The sequence below is a fragment of the Clarias gariepinus genome, chromosome 25 (assembly GCF_024256425.1).
Source record: "Clarias gariepinus isolate MV-2021 ecotype Netherlands chromosome 25, CGAR_prim_01v2, whole genome shotgun sequence".
NCBI lineage: Eukaryota > Metazoa > Chordata > Actinopteri > Siluriformes > Clariidae > Clarias > Clarias gariepinus.
The window spans coordinates 14469469-14491259 of NC_071124.1; the positions used below are offsets into that span (position 1 = coordinate 14469469).

Consider the following 21791-nt stretch of genomic DNA (forward strand, 5'->3'; position numbering starts at 1 on the left):
CATTCACGAAAAAATCCACAAGTTTTGCTAAAGACTGACAGCTTTACCCCTAATATTAGAGAAGCAGGTCTTCTAGCAGTCCCAAGACATAGAATGTCCACTATCTGTCTCTATATTTAAGCCACTCAGCTCAGATTAGGAAGCAAGTTTCATGTGGCTGTCTGGATCTCTCATGTGGCCAACCCTGCTTGAGCATGGTCTTAAACAAGAAGCCCGTGCATTGGCTGAGAATCGAACCCGGGCCTCCCGCGTGGCAGGCGAGAATTCTCCCACTAAACCACCAATGCTTGCATACCATCTTTGAACCCCCAGGCCGGTGCTGGGGGAGGCGGTTAGCATGGTCGACAGATAGTATTTAGCCTCACAAACACTGCACAAACCTAACTTCTGCTAGGATTTTTGGGTCTGATGATGAAGGTGAACTTGTTAGCGTGTTCAAGAAAAAGTTCACAAGTTTTAATAAAGACTGACAGCTTTTTGCTTAATTTTAGGCTACATGATATATTTTGCAAGACCATGGAAAAGCAGGCCTTCCAGCAGTCCCTAGACCTAGCAGGTCTGCTTACTATGTCTCTTTTGAAGCCAGTTTTATGTGGCACGTTTTGATGTTGTTTGATGGTTAGAGTGAAGTTGTTGGTGCATTCACGAAAAAATCCACAAGTTTTGCTAAAGACTGACAGCTTTACCCCTAATATTAGAGAAGCAGGTCTTCTAGCAGTCCCAAGACATAGAATGTCCACTATCTGTCTCTATATTTAAGCCACTCAGCTCAGATTAGGAAGCAAGTTTCATGTGGCTGTCTGGATCTCTCATGTGGCCAACCCTGCTTGAGCATGGTCTTAAACAAGAAGCCCGTGCATTGGCCGAGAATCGAACCCGGGCCTCCCGCGTGGCAGGCGAGAATTCTCCCACTAAACCACCAATGCTTGCATACCATCTTTGAACCCCCAGGCCGGTGCTGGGGGAGGCGGTTAGCATGGTCGACAGATAGTATTTAGCATCACAAACACTGCACAAACCTAACTTCTGCTAGGATTTTTGGGTCTGATGATGAAGGTGAACTTGTTAGCGTGTTCAAGAAAAAGTTCACAAGTTTTAATAAAGACTGACAGCTTTTTGCTTAATTTTAGGCTACATGATATATTTTGCAAGACCATGGAAAAGCAGGCCTTCCAGCAGTCCCTAGACCTAGCAGGTCTGCTTACTATGTCTCTTTTGAAGCCAGTTTTATGTGGCACGTTTTGATGTTGTTTGATGGTTAGAGTGAAGTTATTGGTGCATTCACGAAAAAATCCACAAGTTTTGATAAAGACTGACAGTTTTACCCCTAATATTAGAGAAGTAGGTCTTCTAGCAGTCCTTTGACCTAGAAGGTCTGCTATCTGTCTCGTTGTTGAAGCCAGTCAGCAGGTAGCAGGGGAGTTTTTTTTCCTTCTTGCAGGGGACTTTTATGTGGCTGTATGAATCTTTCAGCTAGTCAACCCTGCTTGAGCATCGTTTGATGGTTAGAGTAAAGTTGTTGGTGCATTCACGAAAAAATCCACAAGTTTTGCTAAAGACTGACAGCTTTACCCCTAATATTAGAGAAGCAGGTCTTCTAGCAGTCCCAAGACATAGAATGTCCACTATCTGTCTCTATATTTAAGCCACTCAGCTCAGATTAGGAAGCAAGTTTTATGTGGCTGTCTGGATCTCTCATGTGGCCAACCCTGCTTGAGCATGGTCTTAAACAAGAAGCCTGTGCATTGGCCGGGAATCGAACCCGGGCCTCCCGCGTGGCAGGCGAGAATTCTCCCACTAAACCACCAATGCTTGCATACCATCTTTGAACCCCCAGGCCGGTGCTGGGGGAGGCGGTTAGCATGGTCGACAGATAGTATTTAGCATCACAAACACTGCACAAACCTAACTTCTGCTAGGATTTTTGGGTCTGATGATGAAGGTGAACTTGTTAGCGTGTTCAAGAAAAAGTTCACAAGTTTTAATAAAGACTGACAGCTTTTTGCTTAATTTTAGGCTAGATGATATATTTTGCAAGACCATGGAAAAGCAGGCCTTCCAGCAGTCCCTAGACCTAGCAGGTCTGCTTACTATGTCTCTTTTGAAGCCAGTTTTATGTGGCACGTTTTGATGTTGTTTGATGGTTAGAGTGAAGTTATTGGTGCATTCACGAAAAAATCCACAAGTTTTGATAAAGACTGACAGTTTTACCCCTAATATTAGAGAAGCAGGTCTTCTAGCAGTCCCTTGACCTAGAAGGTCTGCTATCTGTCTCGTTGTTGAAGCCAGTCAGCAGGTAGCAGGGGAGTTTTTTTTTTCCTTCTTGCAGGGGACTTTTATGTGGCTGTATGAATCTTTCAGCTAGTCAACCCTGCTTGAGCATCGTTTGATGGTTAGAGTGAAGTTGTTGGTGCATTCACGAAAAAATCCACAAGTTTTGCTAAAGACTGACAGCTTTACCCCTAATATTAGAGAAGCAGGTCTTCTAGCAGTCCCAAGACATAGAATGTCCACTATATGTCTCTATATTTGAGCCAATCAGCTCAGATTAGGAAGCAAGTGTCTTGCAGGGGAGTTTTATGTGGCTGTCTGGATCTCTCATGTGGCCAACCCTGCTTGAGCATGGTCTGCTATCTGTCTCGTTGTTGAAGCCAGTCAGCAGGTAGCAGGGGAGTTTTTTTTTCCTTCTTGCAGGGGACTTTTATGTGGCTGTATGAATCTTTCAGCTAGTCAACCCTGCTTGAGCATCGTTTGATGGTTAGAGTGAAGTTGTTGGTGCATTCACGAAAAAATCCACAAGTTTTGCTAAAGACTGACAGCTTTACCCCTAATATTAGAGAAGCAGGTCTTCTAGCAGTCCCAAGACATAGAATGTCCACTATCTGTCTCTATATTTAAGACACTCAGCTCAGATTAGGAAGCAAGTTTCATGTGGCTGTCTGGATCTCTCATGTGGCCAACCCTGCTTGAGCATGGTCTTAAACAAGAAGCCCGTGCATTGGCCGAGAATCGAACCCGGGCCTCCCGCGTGGCAGGCGAGAATTCTCCCACTAAACCACCAATGCTTGCATACCATCTTTGAACCCCCAGGCCGGTGCTGGGGGAGGCGGTTAGCATGGTCGACAGATAGTATTTAGCCTCACAAACACTGCACAAACCTAACTTCTGCTAGGATTTTTGGGTCTGATGATGAAGGTGAACTTGTTAGCGTGTTCAAGAAAAAGTTCACAAGTTTTAATAAAGACTGACAGCTTTTTGCTTAATTTTAGGCTACATGATATATTTTGCAAGACCATGGAAAAGCAGGCCTTCCAGCAGTCCCTAGACCTAGCAGGTCTGCTTACTATGTCTCTTTTGAAGCCAGTTTTATGTGGCACGTTTTGATGTTGTTTGATGGTTAGAGTGAAGTTGTTGGTGCATTCACGAAAAAATCCACAAGTTTTGCTAAAGACTGACAGCTTTACCCCTAATATTAGAGAAGCAGGTCTTCTAGCAGTCCCTTGACCTAGAAGGTCTGCTATCTGTCTCGTTGTTGAAGCCAGTCAGCAGGTAGCAGGGGAGTTTTTTTTCCTTCTTGCAGGGGACTTTTATGTGGCTGTATGAATCTTTCAGCTAGTCAACCCTGCTTGAGCATCGTTTGATGGTTAGAGTAAAGTTGTTGGTGCATTCACGAAAAAATCCACAAGTTTTGCTAAAGACTGACAGCTTTACCCCTAATATTAGAGAAGCAGGTCTTCTAGCAGTCCCAAGACATAGAATGTCCACTATCTGTCTCTATATTTAAGCCACTCAGCTCAGATTAGGAAGCAAGTTTTATGTGGCTGTCTGGATCTCTCATGTGGCCAACCCTGCTTGAGCATGGTCTTAAACAAGAAGCCTGTGCATTGGCCGGGAATCGAACCCGGGCCTCCCGCGTGGCAGGCGAGAATTCTACCACTGAACCACCAATGCTTGCATACCATCTTTGAACCCCCAGGCCGGTGCTGGGGGAGGCGGTTAGCATGGTCGACAGATAGTATTTAGCATCACAAACACTGCACAAACCTAACTTCTGCTAGGATTTTTGGCTCTGATGATGAAGGTGAACTTGTTAGCGTGTTCAAGAAAAAGTTCACAAGTTTTAATAAAGACTGACAGCTTTTTGCTTAATTTTAGGCTAGATGATATATTTTGCAAGACCATGGAAAAGCAGGCCTTCCAGCAGTCCCTAGACCTAGCAGGTCTGCTTACTATGTCTCTTTTGAAGCCAGTTTTATGTGGCACGTTTTGATGTTGTTTGATGGTTAGAGTGAAGTTATTGGTGCATTCACGAAAAAATCCACAAGTTTTGATAAAGACTGACAGTTTTACCCCTAATATTAGAGAAGCAGGTCTTCTAGCAGTTCCTTGACCTAGAAGGTCTGCTATCTGTCTCGTTGTTGAAGCCAGTCAGCAGGTAGCAGGGGAGTTTTTTTTTTCCTTCTTGCAGGGGACTTTTATGTGGCTGTATGAATCTTTCAGCTAGTCAACCCTGCTTGAGCATCGTTTGATGGTTAGAGTGAAGTTGTTGGTGCATTCACGAAAAAATCCACAAGTTTTGCTAAAGACTGACAGCTTTACCCCTAATATTAGAGAAGCAGGTCTTCTAGCAGTCCCAAGACATAGAATGTCCACTATATGTCTCTATATTTGAGCCAATCAGCTCAGATTAGGAAGCAAGTGTCTTGCAGGGGAGTTTTATGTGGCTGTCTGGATCTCTCATGTGGCCAACCCTGCTTGAGCATGGTCTGCTATCTGTCTCGTTGTTGAAGCCAGTCAGCAGGTAGCAGGGGAGGTTTTTTTTCCTTCTTGCAGGGGACTTTTATGTGGCTGTATGAATCTTTCAGCTAGTCAACCCTGCTTGAGCATCGTTTGATGGTTAGAGTGAAGTTTTTGGTGCATTCACGAAAAAATCCACAAGTTTTGCTAAAGACTGACAGCTTTACCCCTAATATTAGAGAAGCAGGTCTTCTAGCAGTCCCAAGACATAGAATGTCCACTATCTGTCTCTATATTTAAGCCACTCAGCTCAGATTAGGAAGCAAGTTTTATGTGGCTGTCTGGATCTCTCATGTGGCCAACCCTGCTTGAGCATGGTCTTAAACAAGAAGCCTGTGCATTGGCCGGGAATCGAACCCGGGCCTCCCGCGTGGCAGGCGAGAATTCTACCACTGAACCACCAATGCTTGCATACCATCTTTGAACCCCCAGGCCGGTGCTGGGGGAGGCGGTTAGCATGGTCGACAGATAGTATTTAGCATCACAAACACTGCACAAACCTAACTTCTGCTAGGATTTTTGGCTCTGATGATGAAGGTGAACTTGTTAGCGTGTTCAAGAAAAAGTTCACAAGTTTTAATAAAGACTGACAGCTTGTTGCTTAATTTTAGGCTAGATGATATATTTTGCAAGACCATGGAAAAGCAGGCCTTCCAGCAGTCCCTAGACCTAGCAGGTCTGCTTACTATGTCTCTTTTGAAGCCAGTTTTATGTGGCACGTTTTGATGTTGTTTGATGGTTAGAGTGAAGTTATTGGTGCATTCACGAAAAAATCCACAAGTTTTGATAAAGACTGACAGTTTTACCCCTAATATTAGAGAAGCAGGTCTTCTAGCAGTCCCTTGACCTAGAAGGTCTGCTATCTGTCTCGTTGTTGAAGCCAGTCAGCAGGTAGCAGGGGAGTTTTTTTTTTTCCTTCTTGCAGGGGACTTTTATGTGGCTGTATGAATCTTTCAGCTAGTCAACCCTGCTTGAGCATCGTTTGATGGTTAGAGTGAAGTTGTTGGTGCATTCACGAAAAAATCCACAAGTTTTGCTAAAGACTGACAGCTTTACCCCTAATATTAGAGAAGCAGGTCTTCTAGCAGTCCCAAGACATAGAATGTCCACTATATGTCTCTATATTTGAGCCAATCAGCTCAGATTAGGAAGCAAGTGTCTTGCAGGGGAGTTTTATGTGGCTGTCTGGATCTCTCATGTGGCCAACCCTGCTTGAGCATGGTCTGCTATCTGTCTCGTTGTTGAAGCCAGTCAGCAGGTAGCAGGGGAGTTTTTTTTTCCTTCTTGCAGGGGACTTTTATGTGGCTGTATGAATCTTTCAGCTAGTCAACCCTGCTTGAGCATCGTTTGATGGTTAGAGTGAAGTTGTTGGTGCATTCACGAAAAAATCCACAAGTTTTGCTAAAGACTGACAGCTTTACCCCTAATATTAGAGAAGCAGGTCTTCTAGCAGTCCCAAGACATAGAATGTCCACTATCTGTCTCTATATTTAAGCCACTCAGCTCAGATTAGGAAGCAAGTTTTATGTGGCTGTCTGGATCTCTCATGTGGCCAACCCTGCTTGAGCATGGTCTTAAACAAGAAGCCTGTGCATTGGCCGGGAATCGAACCCGGGCCTCCCGCGTGGCAGGCGAGAATTCTACCACTGAACCACCAATGCTTGCATACCATCTTTGAACCCCCAGGCCGGTGCTGGGGGAGGCGGTTAGCATGGTCGACAGATAGTATTTAGCATCACAAACACTGCACAAACCTAACTTCTGCTAGGATTTTTGGCTCTGATGATGAAGGTGAACTTGTTAGCGTGTTCAAGAAAAAGTTCACAAGTTTTAATAAAGACTGACAGCTTTTTGCTTAATTTTAGGCTACATGATATATTTTGCAAGACCATGGAAAAGCAGGCCTTCCAGCAGTCCCTAGACCTAGCAGGTCTGCTTACTATGTCTCTTTTGAAGCCAGTTTTATGTGGCACGTTTTGATGTTGTTTGATGGTTAGAGTGAAGTTGTTGGTGCATTCACGAAAAAATCCACAAGTTTTGCTAAAGACTGACAGCTTTACCCCTAATATTAGAGAAGCAGGTCTTCTAGCAGTCCCAAGACATAGAATGTCCACTATCTGTCTCTATATTTAAGCCACTCAGCTCAGATTAGGAAGCAAGTTTCATGTGGCTGTCTGGATCTCTCATGTGGCCAACCCTGCTTGAGCATGGTCTTAAACAAGAAGCCCGTGCATTGGCCGAGAATCGAACCCGGGCCTCCCGCGTGGCAGGCGAGAATTCTCCCACTAAACCACCAATGCTTGCATACCATCTTTGAACTCCCAGGCCGGTGCTGGGGGAGGCGGTTAGCATGGTCGACAGATAGTATTTAGCCTCACAAACCTAACTTCTGCTAGGATTTTTGGGTCTGATGATGAAGGTGAACTTGTTAGCGTGTTCAAGAAAAAGTTCACAAGTTTTAATAAAGACTGACAGCTTTTTGCTTAATTTTAGGCTAGATGATATATTTTGCAAGACCATGGAAAAGCAGGCCTTCCAGCAGTCCCTAGACCTAGCAGGTCTGCTTACTATGTCTCTTTTGAAGCCAGTTTTATGTGGCACGTTTTGATGTTGTTTGATGGTTAGAGTGAAGTTGTTGGTGCATTCACGAAAAAATCCACAAGTTTTGCTAAAGACTGACAGCTTTACCCCTAATATTAGAGAAGCAGGTCTTCTAGCAGTCCCAAGACATAGAATGTCCACTATCTGTCTCTATATTTAAGCCACTCAGCTCAGATTAGGAAGCAAGTTTCATGTGGCTGTCTGGATCTCTCATGTGGCCAACCCTGCTTGAGCATGGTCTTAAACAAGAAGCCCGTGCATTGGCCGAGAATCGAACCCGGGCCTCCCGCGTGGCAGGCGAGAATTCTCCCACTAAACGACCAATGCTTGCATACCATCTTTGAACCCCCAGGCCGGTGCTGGGGGAGGCGGTTAGCATGGTCGACAGATAGTATTTAGCATCACAAACACTGCACAAACCTAACTTCTGCTAGGATTTTTGGGTCTGATGATGAAGGTGAACTTGTTAGCGTGTTCAAGAAAAAGTTCACAAGTTTTAATAAAGACTGACAGCTTTTTGCTTAATTTTAGGCTACATGATATATTTTGCAAGACCATGGAAAAGCAGGCCTTCCAGCAGTCCCTAGACCTAGCAGGTCTGCTTACTATGTCTCTTTTGAAGCCAGTTTTATGTGGCACGTTTTGATGTTGTTTGATGGTTAGAGTGAAGTTATTGGTGCATTCACGAAAAAATCCACAAGTTTTGATAAAGACTGACAGTTTTACCCCTAATATTAGAGAAGTAGGTCTTCTAGCAGTCCTTTGACCTAGAAGGTCTGCTATCTGTCTCGTTGTTGAAGCCAGTCAGCAGGTAGCAGGGGAGTTTTTTTTCCTTCTTGCAGGGGACTTTTATGTGGCTGTATGAATCTTTCAGCTAGTCAACCCTGCTTGAGCATCGTTTGATGGTTAGAGTAAAGTTGTTGGTGCATTCACGAAAAAATCCACAAGTTTTGCTAAAGACTGACAGCTTTACCCCTAATATTAGAGAAGCAGGTCTTCTAGCAGTCCCAAGACATAGAATGTCCACTATCTGTCTCTATATTTAAGCCACTCAGCTCAGATTAGGAAGCAAGTTTTATGTGGCTGTCTGGATCTCTCATGTGGCCAACCCTGCTTGAGCATGGTCTTAAACAAGAAGCCTGTGCATTGGCCGGGAATCGAACCCGGGCCTCCCGCGTGGCAGGCGAGAATTCTACCACTGAACCACCAATGCTTGCATACCATCTTTGAACCCCCAGGCCGGTGCTGGGGGAGGCGGTTAGCATGGTCGACAGATAGTATTTAGCATCACAAACACTGCACAAACCTAACTTCTGCTAGGATTTTTGGCTCTGATGATGAAGGTGAACTTGTTAGCGTGTTCAAGAAAAAGTTCACAAGTTTTAATAAAGACTGACAGCTTGTTGCTTAATTTTAGGCTAGATGATATATTTTGCAAGACCATGGAAAAGCAGGCCTTCCAGCAGTCCCTAGACCTAGCAGGTCTGCTTACTATGTCTCTTTTGAAGCCAGTTTTATGTGGCACGTTTTGATGTTGTTTGATGGTTAGAGTGAAGTTATTGGTGCATTCACGAAAAAATCCACAAGTTTTGATAAAGACTGACAGTTTTACCCCTAATATTAGAGAAGCAGGTCTTCTAGCAGTCCCTTGACCTAGAAGGTCTGCTATCTGTCTCGTTGTTGAAGCCAGTCAGCAGGTAGCAGGGGAGTTTTTTTTTTCCTTCTTGCAGGGGACTTTTATGTGGCTGTATGAATCTTTCAGCTAGTCAACCCTGCTTGAGCATCGTTTGATGGTTAGAGTGAAGTTGTTGGTGCATTCACGAAAAAATCCACAAGTTTTGCTAAAGACTGACAGCTTTACCCCTAATATTAGAGAAGCAGGTCTTCTAGCAGTCCCAAGACATAGAATGTCCACTATATGTCTCTATATTTGAGCCAATCAGCTCAGATTAGGAAGCAAGTGTCTTGCAGGGGAGTTTTATGTGGCTGTCTGGATCTCTCATGTGGCCAACCCTGCTTGAGCATGGTCTGCTATCTGTCTCGTTGTTGAAGCCAGTCAGCAGGTAGCAGGGGAGTTTTTTTTTCCTTCTTGCAGGGGACTTTTATGTGGCTGTATGAATCTTTCAGCTAGTCAACCCTGCTTGAGCATCGTTTGATGGTTAGAGTGAAGTTGTTGGTGCATTCACGAAAAAATCCACAAGTTTTGCTAAAGACTGACAGCTTTACCCCTAATATTAGAGAAGCAGGTCTTCTAGCAGTCCCAAGACATAGAATGTCCACTATCTGTCTCTATATTTAAGCCACTCAGCTCAGATTAGGAAGCAAGTTTTATGTGGCTGTCTGGATCTCTCATGTGGCCAACCCTGCTTGAGCATGGTCTTAAACAAGAAGCCTGTGCATTGGCCGGGAATCGAACCCGGGCCTCCCGCGTGGCAGGCGAGAATTCTACCACTGAACCACCAATGCTTGCATACCATCTTTGAACCCCCAGGCCGGTGCTGGGGGAGGCGGTTAGCATGGTCGACAGATAGTATTTAGCATCACAAACACTGCACAAACCTAACTTCTGCTAGGATTTTTGGCTCTGATGATGAAGGTGAACTTGTTAGCGTGTTCAAGAAAAAGTTCACAAGTTTTAATAAAGACTGACAGCTTTTTGCTTAATTTTAGGCTACATGATATATTTTGCAAGACCATGGAAAAGCAGGCCTTCCAGCAGTCCCTAGACCTAGCAGGTCTGCTTACTATGTCTCTTTTGAAGCCAGTTTTATGTGGCACGTTTTGATGTTGTTTGATGGTTAGAGTGAAGTTGTTGGTGCATTCACGAAAAAATCCACAAGTTTTGCTAAAGACTGACAGCTTTACCCCTAATATTAGAGAAGCAGGTCTTCTAGCAGTCCCAAGACATAGAATGTCCACTATCTGTCTCTATATTTAAGCCACTCAGCTCAGATTAGGAAGCAAGTTTCATGTGGCTGTCTGGATCTCTCATGTGGCCAACCCTGCTTGAGCATGGTCTTAAACAAGAAGCCCGTGCATTGGCCGAGAATCGAACCCGGGCCTCCCGCGTGGCAGGCGAGAATTCTCCCACTAAACCACCAATGCTTGCATACCATCTTTGAACTCCCAGGCCGGTGCTGGGGGAGGCGGTTAGCATGGTCGACAGATAGTATTTAGCCTCACAAACCTAACTTCTGCTAGGATTTTTGGGTCTGATGATGAAGGTGAACTTGTTAGCGTGTTCAAGAAAAAGTTCACAAGTTTTAATAAAGACTGACAGCTTTTTGCTTAATTTTAGGCTAGATGATATATTTTGCAAGACCATGGAAAAGCAGGCCTTCCAGCAGTCCCTAGACCTAGCAGGTCTGCTTACTATGTCTCTTTTGAAGCCAGTTTTATGTGGCACGTTTTGATGTTGTTTGATGGTTAGAGTGAAGTTGTTGGTGCATTCACGAAAAAATCCACAAGTTTTGCTAAAGACTGACAGCTTTACCCCTAATATTAGAGAAGCAGGTCTTCTAGCAGTCCCAAGACATAGAATGTCCACTATCTGTCTCTATATTTAAGCCACTCAGCTCAGATTAGGAAGCAAGTTTCATGTGGCTGTCTGGATCTCTCATGTGGCCAACCCTGCTTGAGCATGGTCTTAAACAAGAAGCCCGTGCATTGGCCGAGAATCGAACCCGGGCCTCCCGCGTGGCAGGCGAGAATTCTCCCACTAAACCACCAATGCTTGCATACCATCTTTGAACCCCCAGGCCGGTGCTGGGGGAGGCGGTTAGCATGGTCGACAGATAGTATTTAGCATCACAAACACTGCACAAACCTAACTTCTGCTAGGATTTTTGGGTCTGATGATGAAGGTGAACTTGTTAGCGTGTTCAAGAAAAAGTTCACAAGTTTTAATAAAGACTGACAGCTTTTTGCTTAATTTTAGGCTACATGATATATTTTGCAAGACCATGGAAAAGCAGGCCTTCCAGCAGTCCCTAGACCTAGCAGGTCTGCTTACTATGTCTCTTTTGAAGCCAGTTTTATGTGGCACGTTTTGATGTTGTTTGATGGTTAGAGTGAAGTTATTGGTGCATTCACGAAAAAATCCACAAGTTTTGATAAAGACTGACAGTTTTACCCCTAATATTAGAGAAGCAGGTCTTCTAGCAGTCCCTTGACCTAGAAGGTCTGCTATCTGTCTCGTTGTTGAAGCCAGTCAGCAGGTAGCAGGGGAGTTTTTTTCCTTCTTGCAGGGGACTTTTATGTGGCTGTATGAATCTTTCAGCTAGTCAACCCTGCTTGAGCATCGTTTGATGGTTAGAGTGAAGTTGTTGGTGCATTCACGAAAAAATCCACAAGTTTTGCTAAAGACTGACAGCTTTACCCCTAATATTAGAGAAGCAGGTCTTCTAGCAGTCCCAAGACATAGAATGTCCACTATCTGTCTCTATATTTAAGCCACTCAGCTCAGATTAGGAAGCAAGTTTTATGTGGCTGTCTGGATCTCTCATGTGGCCAACCCTGCTTGAGCATGGTCTTAAACAAGAAGCCTGTGCATTGGCCGGGAATCGAACCCGGGCCTCCCGCGTGGCAGGCGAGAATTCTACCACTGAACCACCAATGCTTGCATACCATCTTTGAACCCCCAGGCCGGTGCTGGGGGAGGCGGTTAGCATGGTCGACAGATAGTATTTAGCATCACAAACACTGCACAAACCTAACTTCTGCTAGGATTTTTGGCTCTGATGATGAAGGTGAACTTGTTAGCGTGTTCAAGAAAAAGTTCACAAGTTTTAATAAAGACTGACAGCTTTTTGCTTAATTTTAGGCTAGATGATATATTTTGCAAGACCATGGAAAAGCAGGCCTTCCAGCAGTCCCTAGACCTAGCAGGTCTGCTTACTATGTCTCTTTTGAAGCCAGTTTTATGTGGCACGTTTTGATGTTGTTTGATGGTTAGAGTGAAGTTATTGGTGCATTCACGAAAAAATCCACAAGTTTTGATAAAGACTGACAGTTTTACCCCTAATATTAGAGAAGCAGGTCTTCTAGCAGTCCCTTGACCTAGAAGGTCTGCTATCTGTCTCGTTGTTGAAGCCAGTCAGCAGGTAGCAGGGGAGTTTTTTTTTTCCTTCTTGCAGGGGACTTTTATGTGGCTGTATGAATCTTTCAGCTAGTCAACCCTGCTTGAGCATCGTTTGATGGTTAGAGTGAAGTTGTTGGTGCATTCACGAAAAAATCCACAAGTTTTGCTAAAGACTGACAGCTTTACCCCTAATATTAGAGAAGCAGGTCTTCTAGCAGTCCCAAGACATAGAATGTCCACTATATGTCTCTATATTTGAGCCAATCAGCTCAGATTAGGAAGCAAGTGTCTTGCAGGGGAGTTTTATGTGGCTGTCTGGATCTCTCATGTGGCCAACCCTGCTTGAGCATGGTCTGCTATCTGTCTCGTTGTTGAAGCCAGTCAGCAGGTAGCAGGGGAGTTTTTTTTTCCTTCTTGCAGGGGACTTTTATGTGGCTGTATGAATCTTTCAGCTAGTCAACCCTGCTTGAGCATCGTTTGATGGTTAGAGTGAAGTTGTTGGTGCATTCACGAAAAAATCCACAAGTTTTGCTAAAGACTGACAGCTTTACCCCTAATATTAGAGAAGCAGGTCTTCTAGCAGTCCCAAGACATAGAATGTCCACTATCTGTCTCTATATTTAAGCCACTCAGCTCAGATTAGGAAGCAAGTTTCATGTGGCTGTCTGGATCTCTCATGTGGCCAACCCTGCTTGAGCATGGTCTTAAACAAGAAGCCCGTGCATTGGCCGAGAATCGAACCCGGGCCTCCCGCGTGGCAGGCGAGAATTCTCCCACTAAACCACCAATGCTTGCATACCATCTTTGAACCCCCAGGCCGGTGCTGGGGGAGGCGGTTAGCATGGTCGACAGATAGTATTTAGCCTCACAAACACTGCACAAACCTAACTTCTGCTAGGATTTTTGGGTCTGATGATGAAGGTGAACTTGTTAGCGTGTTCAAGAAAAAGTTCACAAGTTTTAATAAAGACTGACAGCTTTTTGCTTAATTTTAGGCTACATGATATATTTTGCAAGACCATGGAAAAGCAGGCCTTCCAGCAGTCCCTAGACCTAGCAGGTCTGCTTACTATGTCTCTTTTGAAGCCAGTTTTATGTGGCACGTTTTGATGTTGTTTGATGGTTAGAGTGAAGTTGTTGGTGCATTCACGAAAAAATCCACAAGTTTTGCTAAAGACTGACAGCTTTACCCCTAATATTAGAGAAGCAGGTCTTCTAGCAGTCCCAAGACATAGAATGTCCACTATCTGTCTCTATATTTAAGCCACTCAGCTCAGATTAGGAAGCAAGTTTCATGTGGCTGTCTGGATCTCTCATGTGGCCAACCCTGCTTGAGCATGGTCTTAAACAAGAAGCCCGTGCATTGGCCGAGAATCGAACCCGGGCCTCCCGCGTGGCAGGCGAGAATTCTCCCACTAAACCACCAATGCTTGCATACCATCTTTGAACCCCCAGGCCGGTGCTGGGGGAGGCGGTTAGCATGGTCGACAGATAGTATTTAGCATCACAAACACTGCACAAACCTAACTTCTGCTAGGATTTTTGGGTCTGATGATGAAGGTGAACTTGTTAGCGTGTTCAAGAAAAAGTTCACAAGTTTTAATAAAGACTGACAGCTTTTTGCTTAATTTTAGGCTACATGATATATTTTGCAAGACCATGGAAAAGCAGGCCTTCCAGCAGTCCCTAGACCTAGCAGGTCTGCTTACTATGTCTCTTTTGAAGCCAGTTTTATGTGGCACGTTTTGATGTTGTTTGATGGTTAGAGTGAAGTTATTGGTGCATTCACGAAAAAATCCACAAGTTTTGATAAAGACTGACAGTTTTACCCCTAATATTAGAGAAGTAGGTCTTCTAGCAGTCCTTTGACCTAGAAGGTCTGCTATCTGTCTCGTTGTTGAAGCCAGTCAGCAGGTAGCAGGGGAGTTTTTTTTCCTTCTTGCAGGGGACTTTTATGTGGCTGTATGAATCTTTCAGCTAGTCAACCCTGCTTGAGCATCGTTTGATGGTTAGAGTAAAGTTGTTGGTGCATTCACGAAAAAATCCACAAGTTTTGCTAAAGACTGACAGCTTTACCCCTAATATTAGAGAAGCAGGTCTTCTAGCAGTCCCAAGACATAGAATGTCCACTATCTGTCTCTATATTTAAGCCACTCAGCTCAGATTAGGAAGCAAGTTTTATGTGGCTGTCTGGATCTCTCATGTGGCCAACCCTGCTTGAGCATGGTCTTAAACAAGAAGCCTGTGCATTGGCCGGGAATCGAACCCGGGCCTCCCGCGTGGCAGGCGAGAATTCTACCACTGAACCACCAATGCTTGCATACCATCTTTGAACCCCCAGGCCGGTGCTGGGGGAGGCGGTTAGCATGGTCGACAGATAGTATTTAGCATCACAAACACTGCACAAACCTAACTTCTGCTAGGATTTTTGGCTCTGATGATGAAGGTGAACTTGTTAGCGTGTTCAAGAAAAAGTTCACAAGTTTTAATAAAGACTGACAGCTTGTTGCTTAATTTTAGGCTAGATGATATATTTTGCAAGACCATGGAAAAGCAGGCCTTCCAGCAGTCCCTAGACCTAGCAGGTCTGCTTACTATGTCTCTTTTGAAGCCAGTTTTATGTGGCACGTTTTGATGTTGTTTGATGGTTAGAGTGAAGTTATTGGTGCATTCACGAAAAAATCCACAAGTTTTGATAAAGACTGACAGTTTTACCCCTAATATTAGAGAAGCAGGTCTTCTAGCAGTCCCTTGACCTAGAAGGTCTGCTATCTGTCTCGTTGTTGAAGCCAGTCAGCAGGTAGCAGGGGAGTTTTTTTTTTCCTTCTTGCAGGGGACTTTTATGTGGCTGTATGAATCTTTCAGCTAGTCAACCCTGCTTGAGCATCGTTTGATGGTTAGAGTGAAGTTGTTGGTGCATTCACGAAAAAATCCACAAGTTTTGCTAAAGACTGACAGCTTTACCCCTAATATTAGAGAAGCAGGTCTTCTAGCAGTCCCAAGACATAGAATGTCCACTATATGTCTCTATATTTGAGCCAATCAGCTCAGATTAGGAAGCAAGTGTCTTGCAGGGGAGTTTTATGTGGCTGTCTGGATCTCTCATGTGGCCAACCCTGCTTGAGCATGGTCTGCTATCTGTCTCGTTGTTGAAGCCAGTCAGCAGGTAGCAGGGGAGTTTTTTTTTCCTTCTTGCAGGGGACTTTTATGTGGCTGTATGAATCTTTCAGCTAGTCAACCCTGCTTGAGCATCGTTTGATGGTTAGAGTGAAGTTGTTGGTGCATTCACGAAAAAATCCACAAGTTTTGCTAAAGACTGACAGCTTTACCCCTAATATTAGAGAAGCAGGTCTTCTAGCAGTCCCAAGACATAGAATGTCCACTATCTGTCTCTATATTTAAGCCACTCAGCTCAGATTAGGAAGCAAGTTTTATGTGGCTGTCTGGATCTCTCATGTGGCCAACCCTGCTTGAGCATGGTCTTAAACAAGAAGCCTGTGCATTGGCCGGGAATCGAACCCGGGCCTCCCGCGTGGCAGGCGAGAATTCTACCACTGAACCACCAATGCTTGCATACCATCTTTGAACCCCCAGGCCGGTGCTGGGGGAGGCGGTTAGCATGGTCGACAGATAGTATTTAGCATCACAAACACTGCACAAACCTAACTTCTGCTAGGATTTTTGGCTCTGATGATGAAGGTGAACTTGTTAGCGTGTTCAAGTAAAAGTTCACAAGCTTTAATAAAGACTGACAGCTTTTTGCTTAAATTTAGGCTAGATGATATATTTTGCAAGACCATGGAAAAGCAGGCCTTCCAGCAGTCCCTAGACCTAGCAGGTCTGCTTACTGTGTCTCTTTTGAAGCCAGTTTTATGTGGCACGTTTTGATGTTGTTTGATGGTTAGAGTGAAGTCATTGGTGCATTCACGAAAAAATCCACAAGTTTTGATAAAGACTGACAGTTTTACCCCTAATATTAGAGAAGCAGGTCTTCTAGCAGTCCCTTGACCTAGAAGGTCTGCTATCTGTCTGGTTGTTGAAGCCAGTCAGCAGGTAGCAAGGGAGATTTTTTTCCTTCTTGCAGGGGACTTTTATGTGGCTGTATGAATCTTTCAGCTAGTCAACCCTGCTTGAGCATCGTTTGATAGTTAGAGTGAAGTTATTGGTGCATTCACGAAAAATCCACAAGTTTTGATAAAGACTGACAGTTTTACCCCTATTATTAGAGAAGCAGGTCTTCCAGCAGTCCCTTGACCTAGAAGGTCTGCTATCTGTCTCGTTGTTGAAGCCAGTCAGCAGGTAGCAGGGGAGTTTTTTTTCCTTCTTGCAGGGGACTTTTATGTGGCTGTATGAATCTTTCAGCTAGTCAACCCTGCTTGAGCATCGTTTGATGGTTAGAGTAAAGTTGTTGGTGCATTCACGAAAAAATCCACAAGTTTTGCTAAAGACTGACAGCTTTACCCCTAATATTAGAGAAGCAGGTCTTCTAGCAGTCCCAAGACATAGAATGTCCACTATCTGTCTCTATATTTAAGCCACTCAGCTCAGATTAGGAAGCAAGTGTCTTGCAGGGGAGATTTATGTGGCTGTCTGGATCTCTCATGTGGCCAACCCTGCTTGAGCATGGTCTTAAACAAGAAGCCTGTGCATTGGCCGGAAATCGAACCCGGGCCTCCCACGTGGCAGGCGAGAATTCTACCACTGAACCACCAATGCTTGCATGCCATCTTTGAACCCACAGGCCGGTGATGGGGGAGGCGGTTAGCATGGTCGACAGATAGTATTTAGCATCACAAAAACTGCACAAACCTAACTTCTGCTAGGATTTTTGGCTCTGATGATGAAGGTGAACTTGGTAGTGTGTTCAAGAAAAAGTTCACAAGCTTTAATAAAGACTGACAGCTTCCTTCTTGCAGGGGACTTTTATGTGGCTGTATGAATCTTTCAGCTAGTCAACCCTGCTTGAGCATCGTTTGATGGTTAGAGTGAAGTTGTTGGTGCATTCACGAAAAAATCCACAAGTTTTGCTAAAGACTGACAGCTTTACCCCTAATATTAGAGAAGCAGGTCTTCTAGCAGTCCCAAGACATAGAATGTCCACTATCTGTCTCTATATTTAAGCCACTCAGCTCAGATTAGGAAGCAAGTGTCTTGCAGGGGAGATTTATGTGGCTGTCTGGATCTCTCATGTGGCCAACCCTGCTTGAGCGTGGTCTTAAACAAGAAGCCTGTGCATTGGCCGGAAATCGAACCCGGGCCTCCCGCATGGCAGGCGAGAATTCTACCACTGAACCACCAATGCTTGCATGCCATCTTTGAACCCGCAGGCCGGTGCTGGGGGAGGCGGTTAGCATGGTCGACAGATAGTATTTAGCATCACAAAAACTGCACAAACCTAACTTCTGCTAGGATTTTTGGCTCTGATGATGAAGGTGAACTTGTTAGTGTGTTCAAGAAAAAGTTCACAAGCTTTAATAAAGACTGACAGCTTCCTTCTTGCAGGGGACTTTTATGTGGCTGTATGAATCTTTCAGCTAGTCAACCCTGCTTGAGCATCGTTTGATGGTTAGAGTGAAGTTGTTGGTGCTTTCACGAAAAAATCCACAAGTTTTGCTAAAGACTGACAGCTTTACCCCTAATATTAGAGAAGCAGGTCTTCTAGCAGTCCCAAGACCTAGAATGTCCGCTATCTGTCTCTATATTTAAGCCACTCAGCTCAGATTAGGAAGCAAGTGTCTTGCAGTTTTATGTGGCTGTCTGGATCTCTCATGTGGCCAACCCTGCTTGAGCATGGTCTTAAACAAGAAGCCTGTGCATTGGCCGGGAATCGAACCCAGGCCTCCCGCGGGGCAGGCGAGAATTCTACCACTGAACCACCAATGCTTGCATACCATCTTTGAACCCCCTGGCCGGTGCTGGGGGAGGCGTTTAGCATGGTCGACAGATAGTATTTAGCCTCACAAACCTAACTTCTGCTAGGATTTTTGGGTCTGATGATGAAGGTGAACTTGTTAGCGTGTTCAAGAAAAAGTTCACAAGTTTTAATAAAGACTGACAGCTTTTTGCTTAATTTTAGGCTACATGATATATTTTGCAAGACCATGGAAAAGCAGGCCTTCCAGCAGTCCCTAGACCTAGCAGGTCTGCTTACTATGTCTCTTTTGAAGCCAGTTTTATGTGGCACGTTTTGATGTTGTTTGATGGTTAGAGTGAAGTTGTTGGTGCATTCACGAAAAAATCCACAAGTTTTGCTAAAGACTGACAGCTTTACCCCTAATATTAGAGAAGCAGGTCTTCTAGCAGTCCCAAGACATAGAATGTCCACTATCTGTCTCTATATTTAAGCCACTCAGCTCAGATTAGGAAGCAAGTTTCATGTGGCTGTCTGGATCTCTCATGTGGCCAACCCTGCTTGAGCATGGTCTTAAACAAGAAGCCCGTGCATTGGCCGAGAATCGAACCCGGGCCTCCCGCGTGGCAGGCGAGAATTCTCCCACTAAACGACCAATGCTTGCATACCATCTTTGAACCCCCAGGCCGGTGCTGGGGGAGGCGGTTAGCATGGTCGACAGATAGTATTTAGCATCACAAACACTGCACAAACCTAACTTCTGCTAGGATTTTTGGGTCTGATGATGAAGGTGAACTTGTTAGCGTGTTCAAGAAAAAGTTCACAAGTTTTAATAAAGACTGACAGCTTTTTGCTTAATTTTAGGCTACATGATATATTTTGCAAGACCATGGAAAAGCAGGCCTTCCAGCAGTCCCTAGACCTAGCAGGTCTGCTTACTATGTCTCTTTTGAAGCCAGTTTTATGTGGCACGTTTTGATGTTGTTTGATGGTTAGAGTGAAGTTATTGGTGCATTCACGAAAAAATCCACAAGTTTTGATAAAGACTGACAGTTTTACCCCTAATATTAGAGAAGTAGGTCTTCTAGCAGTCCTTTGACCTAGAAGGTCTGCTATCTGTCTCGTTGTTGAAGCCAGTCAGCAGGTAGCAGGGGAGTTTTTTTTCCTTCTTGCAGGGGACTTTTATGTGGCTGTATGAATCTTTCAGCTAGTCAACCCTGCTTGAGCATCGTTTGATGGTTAGAGTAAAGTTGTTGGTGCATTCACGAAAAAATCCACAAGTTTTGCTAAAGACTGACAGCTTTACCCCTAATATTAGAGAAGCAGGTCTTCTAGCAGTCCCAAGACATAGAATGTCCACTATCTGTCTCTATATTTAAGCCACTCAGCTCAGATTAGGAAGCAAGTTTTATGTGGCTGTCTGGATCTCTCATGTGGCCAACCCTGCTTGAGCATGGTCTTAAACAAGAAGCCTGTGCATTGGCCGGGAATCGAACCCGGGCCTCCCGCGTGGCAGGCGAGAATTCTACCACTGAACCACCAATGCTTGCATACCATCTTTGAACCCCCAGGCCGGTGCTGGGGGAGGCGGTTAGCATGGTCGACAGATAGTATTTAGCATCACAAACACTGCACAAACCTAACTTCTGCTAGGATTTTTGGCTCTGATGATGAAGGTGAACTTGTTAGCGTGTTCAAGAAAAAGTTCACAAGTTTTAATAAAGACTGACAGCTTGTTGCTTAATTTTAGGCCAGATGATATATTTTGCAAGACCATGGAAAAGCAGGCCTTCCAGCAGTCCCTAGACCTAGCAGGTCTGCTTACTATGTCTCTTTTGAAGCCAGTTTTATGTGGCACGTTTTGATGTTGTTTGATGGTTAGAGTGAAGTTATTGGTGCATTCACGAAAAAATCCACAAGTTTTGATAAAGACTGACAGTTTTACCCCTAATATTAGAGAAGCAGGTCTTCTAGCAGTCCCTTGACCTAGAAGGTCTGCTATCTGTCTCGTTGTTGAAGCCAGTCAGCAGGTAGCAGGGGAGTTTTTTTTTTCCTTCTTGCAGGGGACTTTTATGTGGCTGTATGAATCTTTCAGCTAGTCAACCCTGCTTGAGCATCGTTTGATGGTTAGAGTGAAGTTGTTGGTGCATTCACGAAAAAATCCACAAGTTTTGCTAAAGACTGACAGCTTTACCCCTAATATTAGAGAAGCAGGTCTTCTAGCAGTCCCAAGACATAGAATGTCCACTATATGTCTCTATATTTGAGCCAATCAGCTCAGATTAGGAAGCAAGTGTCTTGCAGGGGAGTTTTATGTGGCTGTCTGGATCTCTCATGTGGCCAACCCTGCTTGAGCATGGTCTGCTATCTGTCTCGTTGTTGAAGCCAGTCAGCAGGTAGCAGGGGAGTTTTTTTTTCCTTCTTGCAGGGGACTTTTATGTGGCTGTATGAATCTTTCAGCTAGTCAACCCTGCTTGAGCATCGTTTGATGGTTAGAGTGAAGTTGTTGGTGCATTCACGAAAAAATCCACAAGTTTTGCTAAAGACTGACAGCTTTACCCCTAATATTAGAGAAGCAGGTCTTCTAGCAGTCCCAAGACATAGAATGTCCACTATCTGTCTCTATATTTAAGCCACTCAGCTCAGATTAGGAAGCAAGTTTCATGTGGCTGTCTGGATCTCTCATGTGGCCAACCCTGCTTGAGCATGGTCTTAAACAAGAAGCCCGTGCATTGGCCGAGAATCGAACCCGGGCCTCCCGCGTGGCAGGCGAGAATTCTCCCACTAAACCACCAATGCTTGCATACCATCTTTGAACCCCCAGGCCGGTGCTGGGGGAGGCGGTTAGCATGGTCGACAGATAGTATTTAGCCTCACAAACACTGCACAAACCTAACTTCTGCTAGGATTTTTGGGTCTGATGATGAAGGTGAACTTGTTAGCGTGTTCAAGAAAAAGTTCACAAGTTTTAATAAAGACTGACAGCTTTTTGCTTAATTTTAGGCTACATGATATATTTTGCAAGACCATGGAAAAGCAGGCCTTCCAGCAGTCCCTAGACCTAGCAGGTCTGCTTACTATGTCTCTTTTGAAGCCAGTTTTATGTGGCACGTTTTGATGTTGTTTGATGGTTAGAGTGAAGTTGTTGGTGCATTCACGAAAAAATCCACAAGTTTTGCTAAAGACTGACAGCTTTACCCCTAATATTAGAGAAGCAGGTCTTCTAGCAGTCCCAAGACATAGAATGTCCACTATCTGTCTCTATATTTAAGCCACTCAGCTCAGATTAGGAAGCAAGTTTCATGTGGCTGTCTGGATCTCTCATGTGGCCAACCCTGCTTGAGCATGGTCTTAAACAAGAAGCCCGTGCATTGGCCGAGAATCGAACCCGGGCCTCCCGCGTGGCAGGCGAGAATTCTCCCACTAAACCACCAATGCTTGCATACCATCTTTGAACCCCCA

The 21791-nt window shown here is 44.5% G+C and overlaps 10 non-coding genes across 10 annotated transcripts; all 10 read right to left on the reverse strand.

Moving 5' to 3' along the window:
- Positions 1-1741: 1741 nt before the first annotated feature.
- trnag-gcc (transfer RNA glycine (anticodon GCC)) lies at positions 1742-1812 on the reverse strand. Its single transcript has one exon. It is a non-coding gene; the product is annotated as a tRNA-Gly (tRNA).
- A 2068-nt stretch (positions 1813-3880) lies between these two features.
- trnag-gcc (transfer RNA glycine (anticodon GCC)) lies at positions 3881-3951 on the reverse strand. Its single transcript has one exon. It is a non-coding gene; the product is annotated as a tRNA-Gly (tRNA).
- Positions 3952-5133: 1182 nt separating this feature from the next.
- Positions 5134-5204, reverse strand: trnag-gcc (transfer RNA glycine (anticodon GCC)). The gene has a single exon. It is a non-coding gene; the product is annotated as a tRNA-Gly (tRNA).
- A 1183-nt stretch (positions 5205-6387) lies between these two features.
- trnag-gcc (transfer RNA glycine (anticodon GCC)) lies at positions 6388-6458 on the reverse strand. Its single transcript has one exon. It is a non-coding gene; the product is annotated as a tRNA-Gly (tRNA).
- Positions 6459-8540: 2082 nt separating this feature from the next.
- Positions 8541-8611, reverse strand: trnag-gcc (transfer RNA glycine (anticodon GCC)). The gene has a single exon. It is a non-coding gene; the product is annotated as a tRNA-Gly (tRNA).
- Positions 8612-9793: 1182 nt separating this feature from the next.
- trnag-gcc (transfer RNA glycine (anticodon GCC)) lies at positions 9794-9864 on the reverse strand. The gene has a single exon. It is a non-coding gene; the product is annotated as a tRNA-Gly (tRNA).
- A 2081-nt stretch (positions 9865-11945) lies between these two features.
- Positions 11946-12016, reverse strand: trnag-gcc (transfer RNA glycine (anticodon GCC)). Its single transcript has one exon. It is a non-coding gene; the product is annotated as a tRNA-Gly (tRNA).
- A 2707-nt stretch (positions 12017-14723) lies between these two features.
- Positions 14724-14794, reverse strand: trnag-gcc (transfer RNA glycine (anticodon GCC)). Its single transcript has one exon. It is a non-coding gene; the product is annotated as a tRNA-Gly (tRNA).
- A 1182-nt stretch (positions 14795-15976) lies between these two features.
- trnag-gcc (transfer RNA glycine (anticodon GCC)) lies at positions 15977-16047 on the reverse strand. Its single transcript has one exon. It is a non-coding gene; the product is annotated as a tRNA-Gly (tRNA).
- Positions 16048-19804: 3757 nt separating this feature from the next.
- Positions 19805-19875, reverse strand: trnag-gcc (transfer RNA glycine (anticodon GCC)). Its single transcript has one exon. It is a non-coding gene; the product is annotated as a tRNA-Gly (tRNA).
- Positions 19876-21791: the final 1916 nt, after the last annotated feature.